This window comes from Rattus norvegicus, chromosome 2 (genome assembly GCF_036323735.1).
Source record: "Rattus norvegicus strain BN/NHsdMcwi chromosome 2, GRCr8, whole genome shotgun sequence".
In the NCBI taxonomy this organism is placed as follows: domain Eukaryota; kingdom Metazoa; phylum Chordata; class Mammalia; order Rodentia; family Muridae; genus Rattus; species Rattus norvegicus.
In genome coordinates, this window is record NC_086020.1 from 102,286,014 (window position 1) to 102,302,965 (window position 16,952).

Sequence of the window (16,952 nt, forward strand, 5' to 3'; positions counted from 1 at the left end):
GAAAGGGAATAACAATTGAAATGTAAATAAGAAATAACCAATTTAATAAAAATGGAGAAAAAATAATTTATTTGTATAAATAAATAAATTAATAAATAAATAAATCACACTCCAAAATCATTTGATGACATGGATGGAGTTGAAATGTGGTGGGGGGAAAATGATCTTTGTATTCTGATGTCTTGGTGAGATTCGAATAGCTTCAAAGTGGTATTTTATTTTATGAGAATCAAATAAAGTTTTTCCATTGATAAAAGAAAAACAAAACAAAACAAAAATACCTCTTTCTTAGACAAGCTAGCTCATACAGAGCCATTGTGGTATTATATGACTAAGAAACAAAAGGATTCCATGATTAGGCATAATAATAAATTTTACACAGTGAAGGATGCCTACTGCATCTGTGGCACTAACCCTCAGTATCTTGTGGATAAGATCATGCATATATGAATCTATGAATCAACGTACTGGAAAGAAGAGTGTTTTGGACTTAAAGCTGAACTTGTAGTAGAAAAGTCATGGAGTTAAGATTAACTCGTGGGTGATATGTATGGTGGAAACATAAAGCCAACTCCTTTTCTGTGTTTAACCTTGAAGATGCTTCACATTCAACCTGGGAAAGATCATTTTTGAGTTCATTTAAAAAAATGAAGATTTCAGTATGTCCATATGTTGGGGGCACTTTATATGAGGCTGACAGGACTGCCATAAATTACTACAAGTCCTGAAGCCTTTAAAAATGACTTATCAAAAAAACCAAGAGCCAGAACCAAAATGAAGAGTCTGGATGAATTCATTGTTGAAGTACTGCAGTGAGAGAGTCTGTAGTGTATCATTTTGCCCTGGCTAATGTGTTATGTTCTGGAAGAAGCTGAGCAACTGGAGTCTCGAGTTAGTGCTCTAGGGGAGGACATGGATGATGTGGAGTCTAATGAGGAAGAGGGAAATGAGAAGGTAGAAAGAGTGCCACCTGACCACGAATGATGACGCTACTGAGACTTGGACAAGCCACAGCACCCACCTGCCCTTCACTATAGGAGGAGCCAGAGTTGTTCTTTCAGAAGGCAGAGTAGATCCCTAAAAGGATTCCTTCTCCCTAATGAGAAAGAAATAAGAGCAAGAATCCGCAATCCCACCTAAGCAGGCCCAGAGAAATCCCCAGGTCACCACCATAGAAGTCACTCAAATTCTTTTTGAAGAACTAAGAAAATCCACAAGAAGATCCAGAGAAGAAATGAGTAATGGATGCATCTTGATTTTTGTCCAAATGACCTCCTGTGGCTATGCGTATATCTATTTAAGTGCAATGATCAAGATCTCCTCTCAAGACAGCCATTCATATTTTGGGTTTTTCAAAATCAACTTCTTGCTTTGTTGAGTTTATTTAATATTAGAGAGGTAATCAGTTTTATATCTCTTTGGAATACAATCAACAGCTTTGAAGGGTGTTTTTGACCAAATCAAGGCCTGGTTTTGGCCTATCCAAGTATTAAGTTGGATACTTATACTTAACAGTATTTACATATTAAGTATGGTTACTCATACTTAACTGGATCAAGAAGTCCTGGGAATTGGAGAGGTTCTTGAGAATAAAAAGAGGTGATCCTTTCATTTTTTAATTAAGCCTGACACAGTCCTCACACTGAAAAATAAATAAAATAAATAAATTGTACAATTGTATAAGATATAAACATTGTATTATACTAGAAATTGAGTAATAACTACAGTAGCTTTGGCCTAAAGAACTCTGTCCTGTCATAGTCTATTAATGATGGCTAAACTTATGACAAAGAAGTTGAAACACATGTCTGAAAACAAAACTGATATGATCTGTGTTTTGAAACAACATGAATCTATCCCTGCCTACTGAGTTTGTATAATTAAAGAACTCTGACTGCTAGTCAGGTTGTAAGATGTTCCTGACCCCCTTGCCTGACTCACTCCTTCCTCTCTGACCTCCTTTATGGGACCTGGATATTCCCAGGGCTGCTCCCAGCATGAAGTAGTCATTTGTGTTTTTTAATGGGATTTGAGGCTTACTCCGTATGAAGGAAATAAATCTCTGATATTGTAAATCCAGTCAGAAACACATTATTGAGAAGATTTAAGGCAATAAGTGAAGTGTATGCTGTTGTTTTGCTCTATTGAAATGGTGTCAGAATATCTTCTAGATGTTTATGGTTATACGCATTAAGCAGGTACTACTCTCTGACCTAATCAGAGACACAGTTTGCAATGAACAGAAATAGATAAGAGCCACGGATATGCAAGTGTTTTGAAACAGTGACAGATGAGTATTCAGCACAGAAGAGAATGAGTATTTCTGTTACCTCCTCCAAGACTCGGGGACATCAAAAGAAAGGAGGCGACAGTCAAGAAATTGCCTCAACCCAGTTTCTGGAAATACAATCCCATATCACTAACAATAGACATAATATTTATATTAGCAGCTTATCTTAGGAATTAGACTTATCATGGAATAAAGTGATAACATTAATCATTTGAACCATTTGGTTTTTTAAAACTACTAAATAGAATCTGTAAGATATTCTTTGTGACTCTCATGGTAATGCCATCCAAATGCTGTAGATTAGATTATGGATGGAATCAAATGATAGAATGGTTCCTTAGCATGAAAAGGTCCTCTGTTCAAACTCTGGTACTAGGAAGAATTTGAGGAGGGAGAAAGGGGGAGAGAGAGAGAGACAGAGAGAGAGAGAGGGAGAGAGAGAGATCATAGATCATCATAGAACTAATAATTACTACATTTTTTATCACTCTCTGGACAGTTTGTAAATATACAAACCATAGAAATCAGCAGTGAATTATTATAGCCTTAATGTGGTTGTAATTTCAATTATGATTCCTTATCATAAAATCCATGGGATTTTAGTTTTTATACCTGAATCTATGCTTCCTTTGACATTTTCTTTTCTTTCCTTTTGTTGATCTGTTTTGTCCTATTTGGGATTGTTTTCTTTTGTTTTATATTATTTTATTTTTGGATACCAGTTGTTTTCTAGTAAGAAAAACCAAGAAAGTATGTGGATTAGAGTGAGTGGATGGAATTTACATGGAGCTGCAGAAGGGGGAACAAAGATCAGGCTGTATTGCACAAAATCTGTTTGAATAAAAATAGTTTCTGATGCTGGGTCCTCTTTATGTATCCAGTCTGTTAGTCTATGTCTTTTTATTGGGGAATTGAGTCCATTGATGTTAAGAGATATTAAGAAATAGTGATTTTTTTCTCTCTTATTTTTGTTGTTAGAGGTGGAATTATATTTATGTGGCTGTCCTCTTTTGGGCTAGTTGAAATTAGATTGCTTTCTTGCTTTCTCCAGGGTGTAGTTCCCCGCCTTGTGTTGGAGTTTTCTAGCTATTATCCTTTGGATGACTGGATTTGTAGAAAGATATTGTGTAAATGTAGATTTGTCATGGAATATCTTGGTTCTTCCATCTATGGTAATTAAGAATTTTGTGGGATAAAGTAGCCTAAGCTGGCATTTGTGTTCTCTTAGGGGCTGTATGATATCTGCTCAGCATCTTCTGGCTTTCATAGTCTCTGTTGAGAAGTCTGTTTTAATTCTGATAGGACTACCATAATATGTTATGTGACCTTTTTCCCTTACTGCTTTTAAAATTATTTCTTTGTTTTGTGCATTTGGTGTTTTGACTTAAGTGACAGGAGAAATTTCTTTTCTTGTTTAATCTATTTGGAGTTCTGTAGGATTTTGTTTGTTTATGGACATTTCTTTCTTTAGGTTAGGGAAGTTTTCTTGTATAATTTTGTTGAAGACATTTATTGGCCCTTTAAGCGGGGAATTTTTGCGCTCTTCTATACCTATTATCTTTAGGTTTGATCTGTTCACTGTGTCCTGGATTTCCTAAATATTTTGGGTTAGGAGTTTTTTGCATTTTGCCTTTTCTTTGACTGTTGTGTCAATGTTTTCTATGGTATCTTCTGCCATATCCTCTCTTACATTTCTTTTATTCTGTTAGTGATGCTTGCTTCTATGACTCCTGGTCTATTTCCTAGGTTTTCTATCTCCAGGGTTGTGTCTATTTCCATTCTGGATGATTTGTTCAATTCATTCATTTGTTTGGTTGTGTTTTCCTTTAATTCTTTAAGGAATTTTTGTGTTTTCTGTTTAAGGACTTCTTGTTTACCCTGTGTTGTCCTATATTTCTTTAAGGGACTTATTTATGTCCTTTTTTTTTTATTAACTTGAGTATTTCTTTTTTTTTGAACGTTTGCTCTCTTTATAAACCACTCTAGATTCCTTTCAAATCTCTTTTATTCTCTGTAATTAAAACATCATGAAGGAGCATAATGGTCTAATATTTGTGTGTAGAAAACTCCAGTCTCCTCTCCAGATAAGGTTTCTGTTTCATCTCACTGACTTTCAATTCCTCATGTTTGAAATTAAAATTAAAACTCAATATATCTCATATATAACAAAGGAAAAATAATCCAATTTAATAGTCTCAAAATATCACATCACAATCTAAGTAGTTAAAGCTTATTAATTTTTTTTCAGTTCATATTATCTTTTTTTTTATTAACTTGAGTATTTCTTATATACATTTCGAGTGTTATTCCCTTTCCCGGTTTCCGGGCAAACATCCCCCTCCCCCCTCCCCTTCCTTATGGGTGTTCCCCTCCCAACCCTCCCCCCATTGCCGCCCTCCCCCCATAGACTAGTTCACTGGGGGTTCAGTCATAGCAGGACCCAGGGCTTCCCCTTCCACTGGTGCTCTTACTAGGATATTCATTGCTACCTATGGGGTCAGAGTCCAGGGTCAGTCCATGTATAGTCTTTAGGTAGTGGCTTAGTCCCTGGAAGCTCTGGTTGCTTGGCATTGTTGTACTTTTGGGGTCTCGAGCCCCTTCAAGCTCTTCCAGTTCTTTCTCTGATTCCTTCAACAGGGGACCTATTCTCAGTTCAGTGGTTTGCTGCTGGCATTCGCCTCTGTATTTGCTGTATTCTGGCTGTGTCTCTCAGGAGCGATCTACATCCGGCTCCTGTCGGTCTGCACTTCTTTGCTTCATCCATCTTGTCTAATTGGGTGGCTGTACATGTATGGGCCACATGTGGGGCAGGCTCCGAATGGGTGTTCCTTCAGTCTCTGTTTTAATCTTTGCCTCTCCCTTCCCTGCCAAGGGTATACTTTTTCCTCATTTAAAGAAGGAGTGAAGCATTCACATTTTGATCATCCGTCTTGAGTTTCGTTTGTTCTAGGGATCTAGGGTAATTCAAGCATTTGGGCTAATAGCCCCTTATCAATGAGTGCATACCATGTATGTCTTTCTGTGATTGGGTTAGCTCACTCAGGATGATATTTTCCAGTTCCAACCATTTGCCTACGAATTTCATAAACTCGTTGTTTTTGATAGCTGAGTAATATTCCATTGTGTAGATGTACCACATTTTCTGTATCCATTCCTCTGTTGAAGGGCATCTGGGTTCTTACCAGCTTCTGGCTATTATCGATGAACATAGTGGAGCACGTGTCTCTTTTATATGTTGAGGCATCTTTTGGGTATATGCCCAAGAGAGGTATAGCTGGATCCTCAGGCAGTTCAATGTCCAATTTTCTGAGGAACCTCCAGACTGATTTCCAGAATGGTTTTACCAGTCTGCAATCCCACCAACAATGGAGGAGTGTTCCTCTTTCTCCCCATCGTCGCCAGCATCTGCTGTCACCTGAGTTTTTGATCTTAGCCATTCTCACTGGTGTGAGGTGAAATCTCAAGGTTGTTTTGATTTGCATTTCCCTTATGACTAAAGATGTTGAACATTTCTTTAGGTGTTTCTCAGCCATTCGGCATTGCTCAGCTGTGAATTCTTTGTTTAGCTCTGAACCCCATTTTTTAATAGGGTTATTTGTTTCCCTGCGGTCTAACTTCTTGAGTTCTTTGTATATTTTGGATATAAGGCCTCTATCTGTTGTAGGATTGGTAAAGATCTTTTCCCAATCTGTTGGTTGCCGTTTTGTCCTAACCACAGTGTCCTTTGCCTTACAGAAGCTTTGCAGTTTTATGAGATCCCATTTGTCGATTCTTGATCTTAGAGCATAAGCCATTGGTGTTTTGTTCAGGAAATTTTTTCCGGTGCCCATGTGTTCCAGATGCTTCCATGGTTTTTCTTCTATTAGTTTGAGTGTGTCTGGTTTGATGTTGAGGTCCTTGATACACTTGGACTTAAGCTTTGTACAGGGTGATAAGCATGGATCGATCTGCATTCTTCTACATGTTGACCTCCAGTTGAACCAGCACCATTTGCTGAAAATGCTATCTTTTTTCCATTGGATGGTTTTGGCTCCTTTGTCAAAAATCAAGTGACCATAGGTGTGTGGGTTCATTTCTGGGTCTTCAATTCTATTCCATTGGTCTATCTGTCTGTCTCTGTACCAATACCATGCAGTTTTTATCACTATTGCTCTGTAATACTGCTTGAGTTCAGGGATAGTGATTCCCCCTGAAGTCCTTTTATTGTTGAGGATAGCTTTAGCTATCCTGGGTTTTTTGTTATTCCAGATGAATTTGCAAATTGTTCTGTCTAACTCTTTGAAGAATTGGATTGGTATTTTGATGGGGATTGCATTGAATCTGTAGATTGCTTTTGGTAAAATGGCCATTTTTACTATATTAATCCTGCCAATCCATGAGCATGGGAGATCTTTCCATCTTCTGAGGTCTTCTTCAATTTCTTTCCTCAGTGTCTTGAAGTTCTTATTGTACAGATCTTTTACTTGCTTGGTTAAAGTCACACCGAGGTACATTATATTATTTGGGTCTATTATGAAGGGTGTCATTTCCCTAATTTCTTTCTCGGCTTGTTTCTCTTTTGTATAGAGGCAACTGATTTATTTGAGTTAATTTTATACCCAGCCACGTTGCTGAAGTTGTTTATCAGCTTTAGTAGTTCTCTGGTGGAACTTTTGGGATCACATAAATATACTATCATATCATCTGCAAATAGTGATATTTTGACCTCTTCTTTTCCGATGTGTATCCCCTTGATCTCCTTTTGTTGTCTGATTGCTCTGGCTACAACTTCAAGAACTATATTGAATAAGTAGGGAGAGAGTGGGCAGCCTTGTCTAGTCCCTGATTTTAGTGGGATTGCTTCCAGTGTCTCTCCATTTAGTTTAATGTTAGCAACTGGTTTGCTGTATATGGCTTTTACTATGTTTAGGTATGGGCCTTGAATTCCTATTCTTTCCAGGACTTTTATCATGAAGGGGTGTTGAATTTTGTCAAATGCTTTCTCAGCATCTAATGAAATGATCATGTGGTTTTGTTCTTTCAGTTTGTTTATATAATGTTTCACATTGATGGTTTTCCGTATATTAAACCATCCCTGCATGCCTGGGATGAAGCCTACTTGATCATGGTGGATGATTGTTTTGATGTGCTCTTGAATTCGGTTTGCCAGAATTTTATTGAGTATTTTTGCGTCGATATTCATAAGGGAAATTGGTGAAGTTCTCTTTCTTTGTTGTGTCTTTGTGTGGTTTAGGTATAAGAGTAATTGTGGCTTCGTAGAAGGAATTCGGTAGTGCTCCATCTGTTTCAATTTTGTGGAATAGTTTGGATAATTTTGGTAAGAGGTCTTCTATGAAGGTTTGATAGAATTCTGCACTAAACCCGTCTGACCTGGGCTCTTTTTGGTTGGGAGACCTTTAATGACTGCTTCTATTTCCTTAGGAGTTATGGGGTTGTTTAACTGGTTTATCTGTTCCTGATATAACTTCGATACCTGGTATCTGTCTAGGAAATTGTCCATTTCCTGAAGATTTTCAAATTTTGTTGAATATAGGTTTTTATAGTAAGATCTGATGATTTTTTTAATTTCCTCTGAATCTGTAGTTATGTCTCCCTTTTCATTTCTGATTTTGCTAATTTGGACGCACTCTCTGTGTCCTCTCGTTATCTGGCTAAGGGTTTATCTATCTTGTTGATTTTCTCAAAGAACCAACTTTTGGTTCCGTTGATTCTTTCTATGGTCCTTTTTGTTTCTACTTGGTTGATTTCAGCTCTGAGTTTGATTATTTCCTGCCTTCTACTCCTCCTGGGTGTATTTGCTTCTTTTTGTTCTAGAGCTTTTAGGTGTGCTGTCAAGCTGCTGACATATGCTCTTTCCAGTTTCTTTCTGCAGGCACTCAGCGCTATGAGTTTTCCTCTTAGCACAGCTTTCATTGTGTCCCATAAGTTTGGGTTTTTTGTATCTTCATTTTCATTAAATTCTAAAAAGTTTTTAATTTCTTTCTTTATTTCTTCCTTGACCAGGTTATCATTGAATACAGCATTGTTCAATTTCCACGTATATGTGGGCATTCTTCCCTTATTGTTATTGAAGACCAGTTTTAGGCCCTGGTGGTCCGATAGCACACATGGGATTATTTCTACCTTTCTGTACCTGTTGAGGCCCGTTTTTTGATCAATTATATGGTCAATTTTGGAGAAAGTACCATGAGGAGCTGAGAAGAAGGTATAACCTTTTGCTTTAGGATAGAATGTTCTATAAGTATCCATTAAGTCCATTTGGCTCATGACTTCTCTTAGTCTGTCGACATCACTGTTTAATTTCTGTTTCCATGATCTGTCCATTGATGAGAGTGGGGTGTTGAAATCTCCCACTATTATTGTGTGAGGTGCAATGTGTGTTTTGAGCTTTAGTACGGTTTCTTTTACATATGTAGGTGCCCTTGTATTTGGGGCATAGATATTTAGGATTGAGAGTTCATCCTGGTGGATTTTTCCTTTGATGAATATGAAGTGTCCTTCCTTATCTTTTTTGATGACTTTTAGTTGGAAATTGATTTTATTTGATATTAGAATGGCTACTCCAGCTTGCTTCTTCTGACCATTTGCTTGGAAAGTTGTTTTCCAGCCTTTCACTCTGAGGTAGTGTCTGTCTTTGTCTCTGAGGTGTGTTTCCTGTAGGCAGCAGAATGCAGGGTCCTCGTTGCGTATCCAGTTTGTTAATCTATGTCTTTTTATTGGGGAGTTGAGGCCATTGATATTGAGAGATATTAAGGAATAGTGATTATTGCTTCCCGTTATATTCATATTTGGATGTGAGGTTATGTTTGTGTGCTTTCATTCTCTTTGTTTTGTTGCCAAGACGATTAGTTTCTTGCTTCTTCTAGGGTATAGCTTGCCTCCTTATGTTGGGCTTTACCATTTATTATCCTTTGTAGTGCTGGATTTGTAGAAAGATATTGTGTAAATTTGGTTTTGTCATGGAATATCTTGGTTTCTCCATCAATGTTAATTGAGAGTTTTGCAGGATACAGTAACCTGGGCTTGCATTCGTGTTCTCTTAGGGTCTGTATGACATCAGTCCAGGATCTTCTGGCCTTCATAGTTTCTGGCGAGAAGTCTGGTGTGATTCTGATAGGTCTCCCTTTATATGTTACTTGACCTTTTTCCCTTACTGCTTTTAATATTCTTTCTTTATTTTGTGCGTTTGGTGTTTTGACAATTATGTGACGGGAGGTGTTTCTTTTCTGGTCCAATCTATTTGGAGTTCTGTAGGCTTCTTGTATGTCTATGGGTATCTCTTTTTTTAGGTTAGGGAAGTTTTTTCTATGATTTTGTTGAAGATATTTACTGGTCCTTTGAGCTGGGAGTCTTCACTCTCTTCTATACCTATTATCCTTAGGTTTGATCTTCTCATTGAGTCCTGGATTTCCTGTATGTTTTGGACCAGTAGCTTTTTCCGCTTTACATAATCTTTGACAGTAGAGTCAATGATTTCTATGGAATCTTCTGCTCCTGAGATTCTCTCTTCCATCTCTTGTATTCTGTTGGTGAAGCTTGTATCTACAGCTCCTTGTCTCTTCTTTTGGTTTTCTATATCCAGGGTTGTTTCCATGTGTTCTTTCTTGATTGCTTCTATTTCCATTTTTAATTCCTTCAACTGTTTGATTGTGTTTTCCTGGAATTCTTTCAGGGATTTTGTGTCTCCTCTCCATGGGCTTCTACTTGTTTATTTATGTTTTCCTGGAATTCTTTCAGGGATTTTTGTGTCTCCTCTCTATGGGCTTCTACTTGTTTATTTATGTTTTCCTGGAATTCTTTCAGGTATTTTTGCGATTCTTTCAGGCATTTTTGCGATTCCTCTCTGTAGGCTTCTACTTGTTCTCTAAGGGAGTTCTTCATGTCTTTCTTGAAGTCCTCCAGCATCATGATCAAATATGATTTTGAAACTAGATCTTGCTTTTTTGGTGTGTTTGGATATTCCATGTTTGTTTTGATGGGAGAATTGGGCTCCAATGGTGCCATGTAGTCTTGGTTTCTGTTGCTTGGGTTCCTGCGCTTGCCTCTCGCCATCAGATTATCTCTAGTGTTACTTTGTTCTGCTATTTCTGACATTGGCTAGACTGTCCTATAAGCCTGTGTGTCAGGAGTGCTGTAGACCTGTTTTCCTCTCTTTCAGTCAGTTATGGGGACAGAGTGTTCTGCTTTCGGGCGTGTAGTTTTTCCTCTCTACAGGTCTTCAGCTGTTCCTGTGGGCGTGTGTCTTGAGTTCACCAGGCAGCTTTCTTGCAGCAGAAAATTTGGTCTTACCTGTGGTCCTGAGGCTCAAGTTCGCTCGTGGGGTGCTGACCACGGGCTCTCTGCAGCGGCAGCAACCAGGAAGACCTGTGTCGCCCCTTCCGGGAGCTCAGTGCACCAGGGTTCCAGATGGTCTTTGGCTTTTTCCTCTGGCGTCCGAGATATGTGTGCAGGGAGCAGTCTCTTCTGGTTTCCCAGGCTTGTCTGCCTCTCTTAAGGTTTAGCTCTCCCTCCCACGGGATTTGGGTGCAGAGAACTGTTTATCCGGTCTGTTTCTTTCAGGTTCCGGTGGTGTCTCAGGCAGGGGTCCTGCCGCTCCTGGGCCCTCCCCCACGGGAGCCCAGAGGCCTTATACAGTTTCCTCTTGGGCCAGGGATGTGGGCAGGGGTGAGCAGAGTTGGTGGTCTCTTCTGCTCTGCAGCCTCAGGAGTGCCCACCTGACCAGGCGGTTGGGTCTCTCTCTCACCGGGTCTGAGAGCAGAGAGCTGCTGTGGGCCGGGATCCGCGGGTGTGGGACTTCCAGTAAACACAGAACGTGCCCGGTCCTAGAGAAATTCTGCTTCCGTGTGTCCCAAGCTCACCAGGCAGCTTTCTTGCAGCAGACAATTTGGTCTTACCTGTGGTCCCGAGGCTCAGGTTCGCTCGTGGGGTGCTGCCCAGGGGCTCTCTGCAGTGGCAGCAACCAGGAAGACCTGTGCCGCCCCTTCCGGGAGCTTCAGTGCACCAGGGTTCCAGATGGTCTTTGGCTTTTTCCTCTGGCGTCCGAGATGTGTGTGCAGGGAGCAGTCTCTTCTGGTTTCCCAGGCTTGTCTGCCTCTCTGAAGGTTTAGCTCTCCCTCCCACGGGATTTGGGTGCAGAGAACTGTTTATCCGGTCTCTTTCTTTCAGGTTCCGGCAGTGTCTCAGGCAGGGGTCCTGCCGCTCCTGGGCCCTCCCCCACGGGAGCCCAGAGGCCTTATACAGTTTCCTCTTGGGCCAGGGATGTGGGCAGGGGTGAGCAGAGTTGGTGGTCTCTTCTGCACTGCAGCCTCAGGAGTGCCCACCTGACCAGGCGGTTGGGTCTCATGTCCTTCTTAAAGTCTTCTATCATCATCATGAGATGAGATTTTCAATCCAAATCTTGCTTTTCTGGTTTGTTGAGATCTCCAGTATTTGATTTCATGGGAGAACTAGGATCTGATGATGCCAAGTAGTCTTGGTTTCTGTTGCTTAGGTTCCTGCGCTTGCCTCTTGGCATCTGGTTGTCTCTGGTGTTAGTTTGTCTTGCTATATCTGACAGTGCATTGACCCTCCTGTAAGCCTGTGTGTTAGTACCCCTAGAGGCCTGTTTTCTCCTAGCAGTGTCTGGGTACCGAGATCTGTGAAACAGCTTCAGTTCTGGGCACAGGTAGAAACCAGGAACCATGTCCCAGACTGCTCCTGGGTTCCTGTATCAAGAGGGCTCTAGGTGGATTCCTGTTGAGCCAGGAATGTGAGCAGATGTGGTGGTCTCCCCTGAGCTCTCGGGAGAGTCCAGTTCTCTATTTCTGAGAGTCCAGCTCTCTCCCCCATGGGATTTGGGTACAGAGAGCTGTGGGACTGGGTCAGCTCCAGGTGCAGGGAGGAACCAGAAGCCTAGTTAGTCTTTAAAAAAAAAACAATTCATTTCACTGATACTTAATATATTTTGTTTCTATTTCATTAATTTCATTCCTAAATTTATTATTTCTTCCTAACCACTCTAGTATATTATTTGTTCTTCCTCTTTCAAACCTTTTGATTCATCATTAATTTATTAATTTTAGATCTCTTAAATTTTTTTGTGTAAGAACTTAGTGCTATTATTTTTTCTCCTGATCTATTTATTCCTCAGCCCTATTATTGTTTTGTTTATTTGGTTGTCACAACTGTGTACTTTCCATAGTTTCTACTGCTTCTGATGACCAATTTTACTGCTCTTTGATCAGGTGGAAAAACAATATGATTTCAATTTTTCTATATTTGATAAGACTTGTTTATGTCCTAATATTAGTGTATTTGGATGAAAGTTCCATGAGACACTGAAAAGATTGGGTATTCTTTAGTATTTGAGTAAGATGGTAGAAGTCAGGGTATTACCATTGTTTGGGGTCAATTTGCAGTTTTAGATCTAATAGAGTTTCTTTCATAAAATTTTCTACTTCTTTATTTGATGTGTATATTTATGGTTATAATAATCTCTTAGGATTTTTTCTTTAATGAGTATGAAGTGACCCTCCTTGATACTTCAAGTGCCTGGTTTCACTATGAATCCTATTTTGTGAAATATTAAAATAGTACAATTGTTTATGTTTAGTCCCATTTATTTTGAATACACTTTTCCATCTTTGTATTCTAAAGTGATATCTAGCATTGATGATGACGTGTGTTTCATTCACAAATAAAACTTAAAGTCTTTATCTTTTTATTTGGGAATTGAGAGCATTAATAATTACTATTCATTATTGGTACTGAAAGACATATATCATGGTCTAACATTTAATTGAGTTTTTTGAGGGAGTGTTTGGTCAGTTTTCTTTTTCATTACTTGTTTTAACATTTTTCTACATGTTTTGGGGTAATTTTTATTTTATTTGGTTTTCATTTTTTTTGTTTGTTTGTTTGTTTGTTTTGTTGTTGTTCCCTATGACTTTTTGTGTGCTTATCCTTCTCTTCAGATTGAAGTATTTCATTCAGTAGTATGTACAGCACTGGAATGCTAGTCATAAATTTCCTTAATGTGTTTTTATCATGAAAACTTTTATTCTCTTTCAAAACAGTAAGAAGTTCTGCTGACTATATTAATCTGAGTTGGTAGTTTGGGTCATTCAGGACACAAGACATGGGATTTTTCTAAACTCTTCCGTAAAATAGCCAGGTGTTATTCCACTTGGTCTGCCTTTATAAGCAACTTGATTTTTTCCCTTGTGATTCATATTCTTTATACTCTGTTTTGAAAGTTTTGACTATAACATGCCACTTTTCTTCTGATATTTTCTATTTGGTGTTCTGTAGGTTTCTTTTACATAGATGATCATTTTTCTCCAGGTTCTAGAGAAGGTTTCCTATGTTATTTTCATAGTAGCTTATATTTAAATTTTTATATTTGATATTATAATTACTACATTTCCCTGTTCTCCTTTATCCCCCCTACCAAAAAAAAGTATATCTAGTGTACTACCCACTAGTGTACTACTCTCCTTCAGGTTCATGGACTTTTTTTTCTACTAAGTGTTATTGCATGAATATATGCATGTTGTCTCTATATGTATTTATAAATATAAACTGTTCAGTTCAAATAACCTTTCTTGCATATATGTTTTCAAGTGTGATCATTTGTTATTAAATAATGAATTCATGTGCTCTTCCCTGGAGAAAGCCACTTCTCCTGCTCCCAACTCTCTTCAGTTACCCACAGTTCTTTCAGTAAGATTGAGGACTTTGTGGCATTTTGTTATCTAGTTTGGCATTTTCACTAGCATCATCACCAACCTTCAGCTCACATTTTGACAGTCATGCTGCTGAGACTTAATGGGTGGAGCTTTTAATATTACTGAGATTCATAATATCATAGCAATATTCATGATTGCTTGGCTCTAAGACATCTCACAACTCCTTCAATGTTCTTTGAATATTTTATACAGGAGTGTGAAGGCATAAGGTTTTTGTGCACTGTGTAAAGATTATTCTTATGTTATGATTTCTCTGCCCTCATGACTTGTTTCAATCCAGACAGCATTGTAATGCTTATATGAAAAACAATACTGTCTCAAGTTTGTGTATACAATGCTTATTATTTATTCTCTACCTCGCCAATAAAAGTTGAACAGCTAATGGCTGGGCAGAAGGGAGAATAGGGTGAGACTACTGCCAGCCAGGGAAGGAAGAGAAAGAGAAGAATAAAACAGATTTAGACAAGAGAAGGGTGAAAGGAGAAATCATGGGAAAATACATCTGAAGCCTAGAGAGACAGACCAATACTTAAATGCAAGTGTCTTGGAGATTTTGGCTGGGAGGTTGCTAGATTAGCTTAGAGGATTAAAGTTGATCAATGGCTGCCCAGATATTGTTATACATCTTGGTCTCTGTTTGCCATTATGGGGGAATTAGGATAAAGAAGAAAAACAACTGCATTAATTTACTTCATTTATTTATATTAATAATAACTTTTACAGGAGAGATTTGTAGATCTATTCTTTGGTACTAAGGTCTACAATTTCACAATTTGTTTGGTTGTGGGTTTTTTGGTAGTGATCACTGTTGCAAAGAAAGTGCTTTTTTTTAATGAGAGGTAAAGACTTCAATTAAGTGTGACTATAAGGACAAATGTTTATAATTTTGTATTACAGATTATGCTGGTTATTGTGTTAGTAATGTAATGGTTGTAAATTTTCTTCCAATAACCATAATATCAGGAGTATTTAGCTAGGTCCCCAGAACCAGGCAAGATCCCCTTCTTATAGAGTGTGTCCAATTAGAAAGCTATTAGATACTACCAAGGTATGTGTGCCACTACTAAATCTTTAGACTTAATTTTATTGAAGATATTCTTTTTCTTTATTATGATTTTCTTTTTTTTTAACTATGATTTTCTTTTCCTTCTACGGTTACACCTTTGTCATTTCATGGTTTTCTAAAACTACTGCATGTTTCATTCATATGATTTTTCCTTATTGACATTTTCTGGGTAAATTGATTCCTCTATTTTTTCTTCTATGTCCAATTCCCTGTTTTTAAAGTGATGCATTTGCTTGATGACGCATTTGCTAAATATTTGCTGAAATTTTAATTGGTTTGTTGCATTTTTAGTTTCAAGCATTGTTTTAATTCAGGGTTTCATTAAAACTTCAGACTCTATTTTCATGTGTCTAGTATTTATCTTAGTCCTTTTCTTCTTTTAATTGTTAGACCACAGTTATAGTTATAACTATTCTTTTTAATCCTTTTTCTGGATGTTCATTCATGTCATTTTCACTCCTGACCATACAGGTGGTTTGTTGGGTTGGTTTTTGTTTGTTTGGTTTGGTTTTGGTGTTTTATTTTTGTTTTGTTTGTTTGTTGGTTGGTTTTGTTTTGAGGTTTAATGTTTAGTTTTTTTTAAACTTCTGGAATTTGTAACTTAACCTTTTCTTTTCTGTTCAAGTCATACTTTTTCTTCCAGTGAAGGTGTCAAAAAGTTTAGAAGGGGACTAATTTATAGTAGAGTTTGGATTTTGATTTCAACTTTTGGTCATCTTGAAGGGTCTACAGGCTCTATACCAAACCTTTGTTTCTCTCCTACTGTCTTATGCCTTCAGTAATTTGATCAAGGTGCTTGGAACCAATTTCCAAAGGCATTATAGGATGGGTTTCAAAGCCAAATAGAGTATCCAAAGTTGCTCTTAGGTAGCATGCAGAGTTTGAGATTGAAATCTAGTATTTTCCCCTATAATGTCCTATTTTATTTTATTTTATTTTATTTTATTTTATTTTATTTTATTGTAGACAAGTATCTCAAAGAATCTGGAGCTCCAAGATTTACAACAACTTTCTGCAATAATCTCTTCTGTACTATATATAAAGATTGTCTGTGTATTGTTCAGATGCTGATTTCTGTAAAGGTAGAGGTTGCCGTACAGGCTAGACTTTGGTATTTTTTGTTTGTTTGTTTGTTTGTTTGTTTGTTTGTTTTTAGGAAGCATCTCCTATCTCAGTGTTGTGTAACACTGGTTTAGTAAAGAGCTGAACAGTCTATACCAAAACAGAAAGGAATAGGCAGAACTTCTGGACAGTGATAGAAACTCTAGGAAAGAGTCAGAGAGGCAAAATATTTGTGATCCAGGCACAGAGAAAGAGAAAGTTGCTAGTACTAAGGAGAGGTAACAAGCCATGTGGTGGGACAGAACTAGATGGCCAGGTTTACTTAGATGCACTACTTAAGAGTCTGTCAAGCTAAGGCCAATTTGATAATAATAAAAGGTCTCAGTGGCCTTATTGGGAGCTGGCAGGTCAGACATTGTCTGGGATGATGACTAGCTGGCAGTCAAGCTCCACGGATCATCCTGTTGTTACCTCACCAAAGCAATGATTACACATTGTACACTACCACACTGAACTTCTTATATTCATGCTGGAAATTTGATCTCAGATCATATTGCAAACACTTTACTGTCTGCTGTGTGCATGCAGTTTTGCTATTATCATTTATCAAATAGCTTGTCTTTTATCCAGTGTGTGAATTTGACACATTTGTTTGAAATTCGGTGTCTATAATTGTTGAGTTTATTTCTTGGTATTCTACTATACTCTGTTGGTCTTCATTTCTAATTTTGTGCAAGTTATTATGTTGTCTTTGTCAATATTACTCTGTAGCATAATTTTAGGTCAGGTAGTTTGAAACTTTTTGTTT

At 37.9% G+C, this 16,952-nt stretch overlaps 1 pseudogene; it reads left to right on the plus strand.

Annotated features, from left to right (window-relative positions):
* The first annotated feature begins 351 nt into the window (after positions 1-351).
* On the plus strand, positions 352-1,242 carry Prpf38a-ps1 (pre-mRNA processing factor 38A, pseudogene 1; annotated as a pseudogene).
* Positions 1,243-16,952: the final 15,710 nt, after the last annotated feature.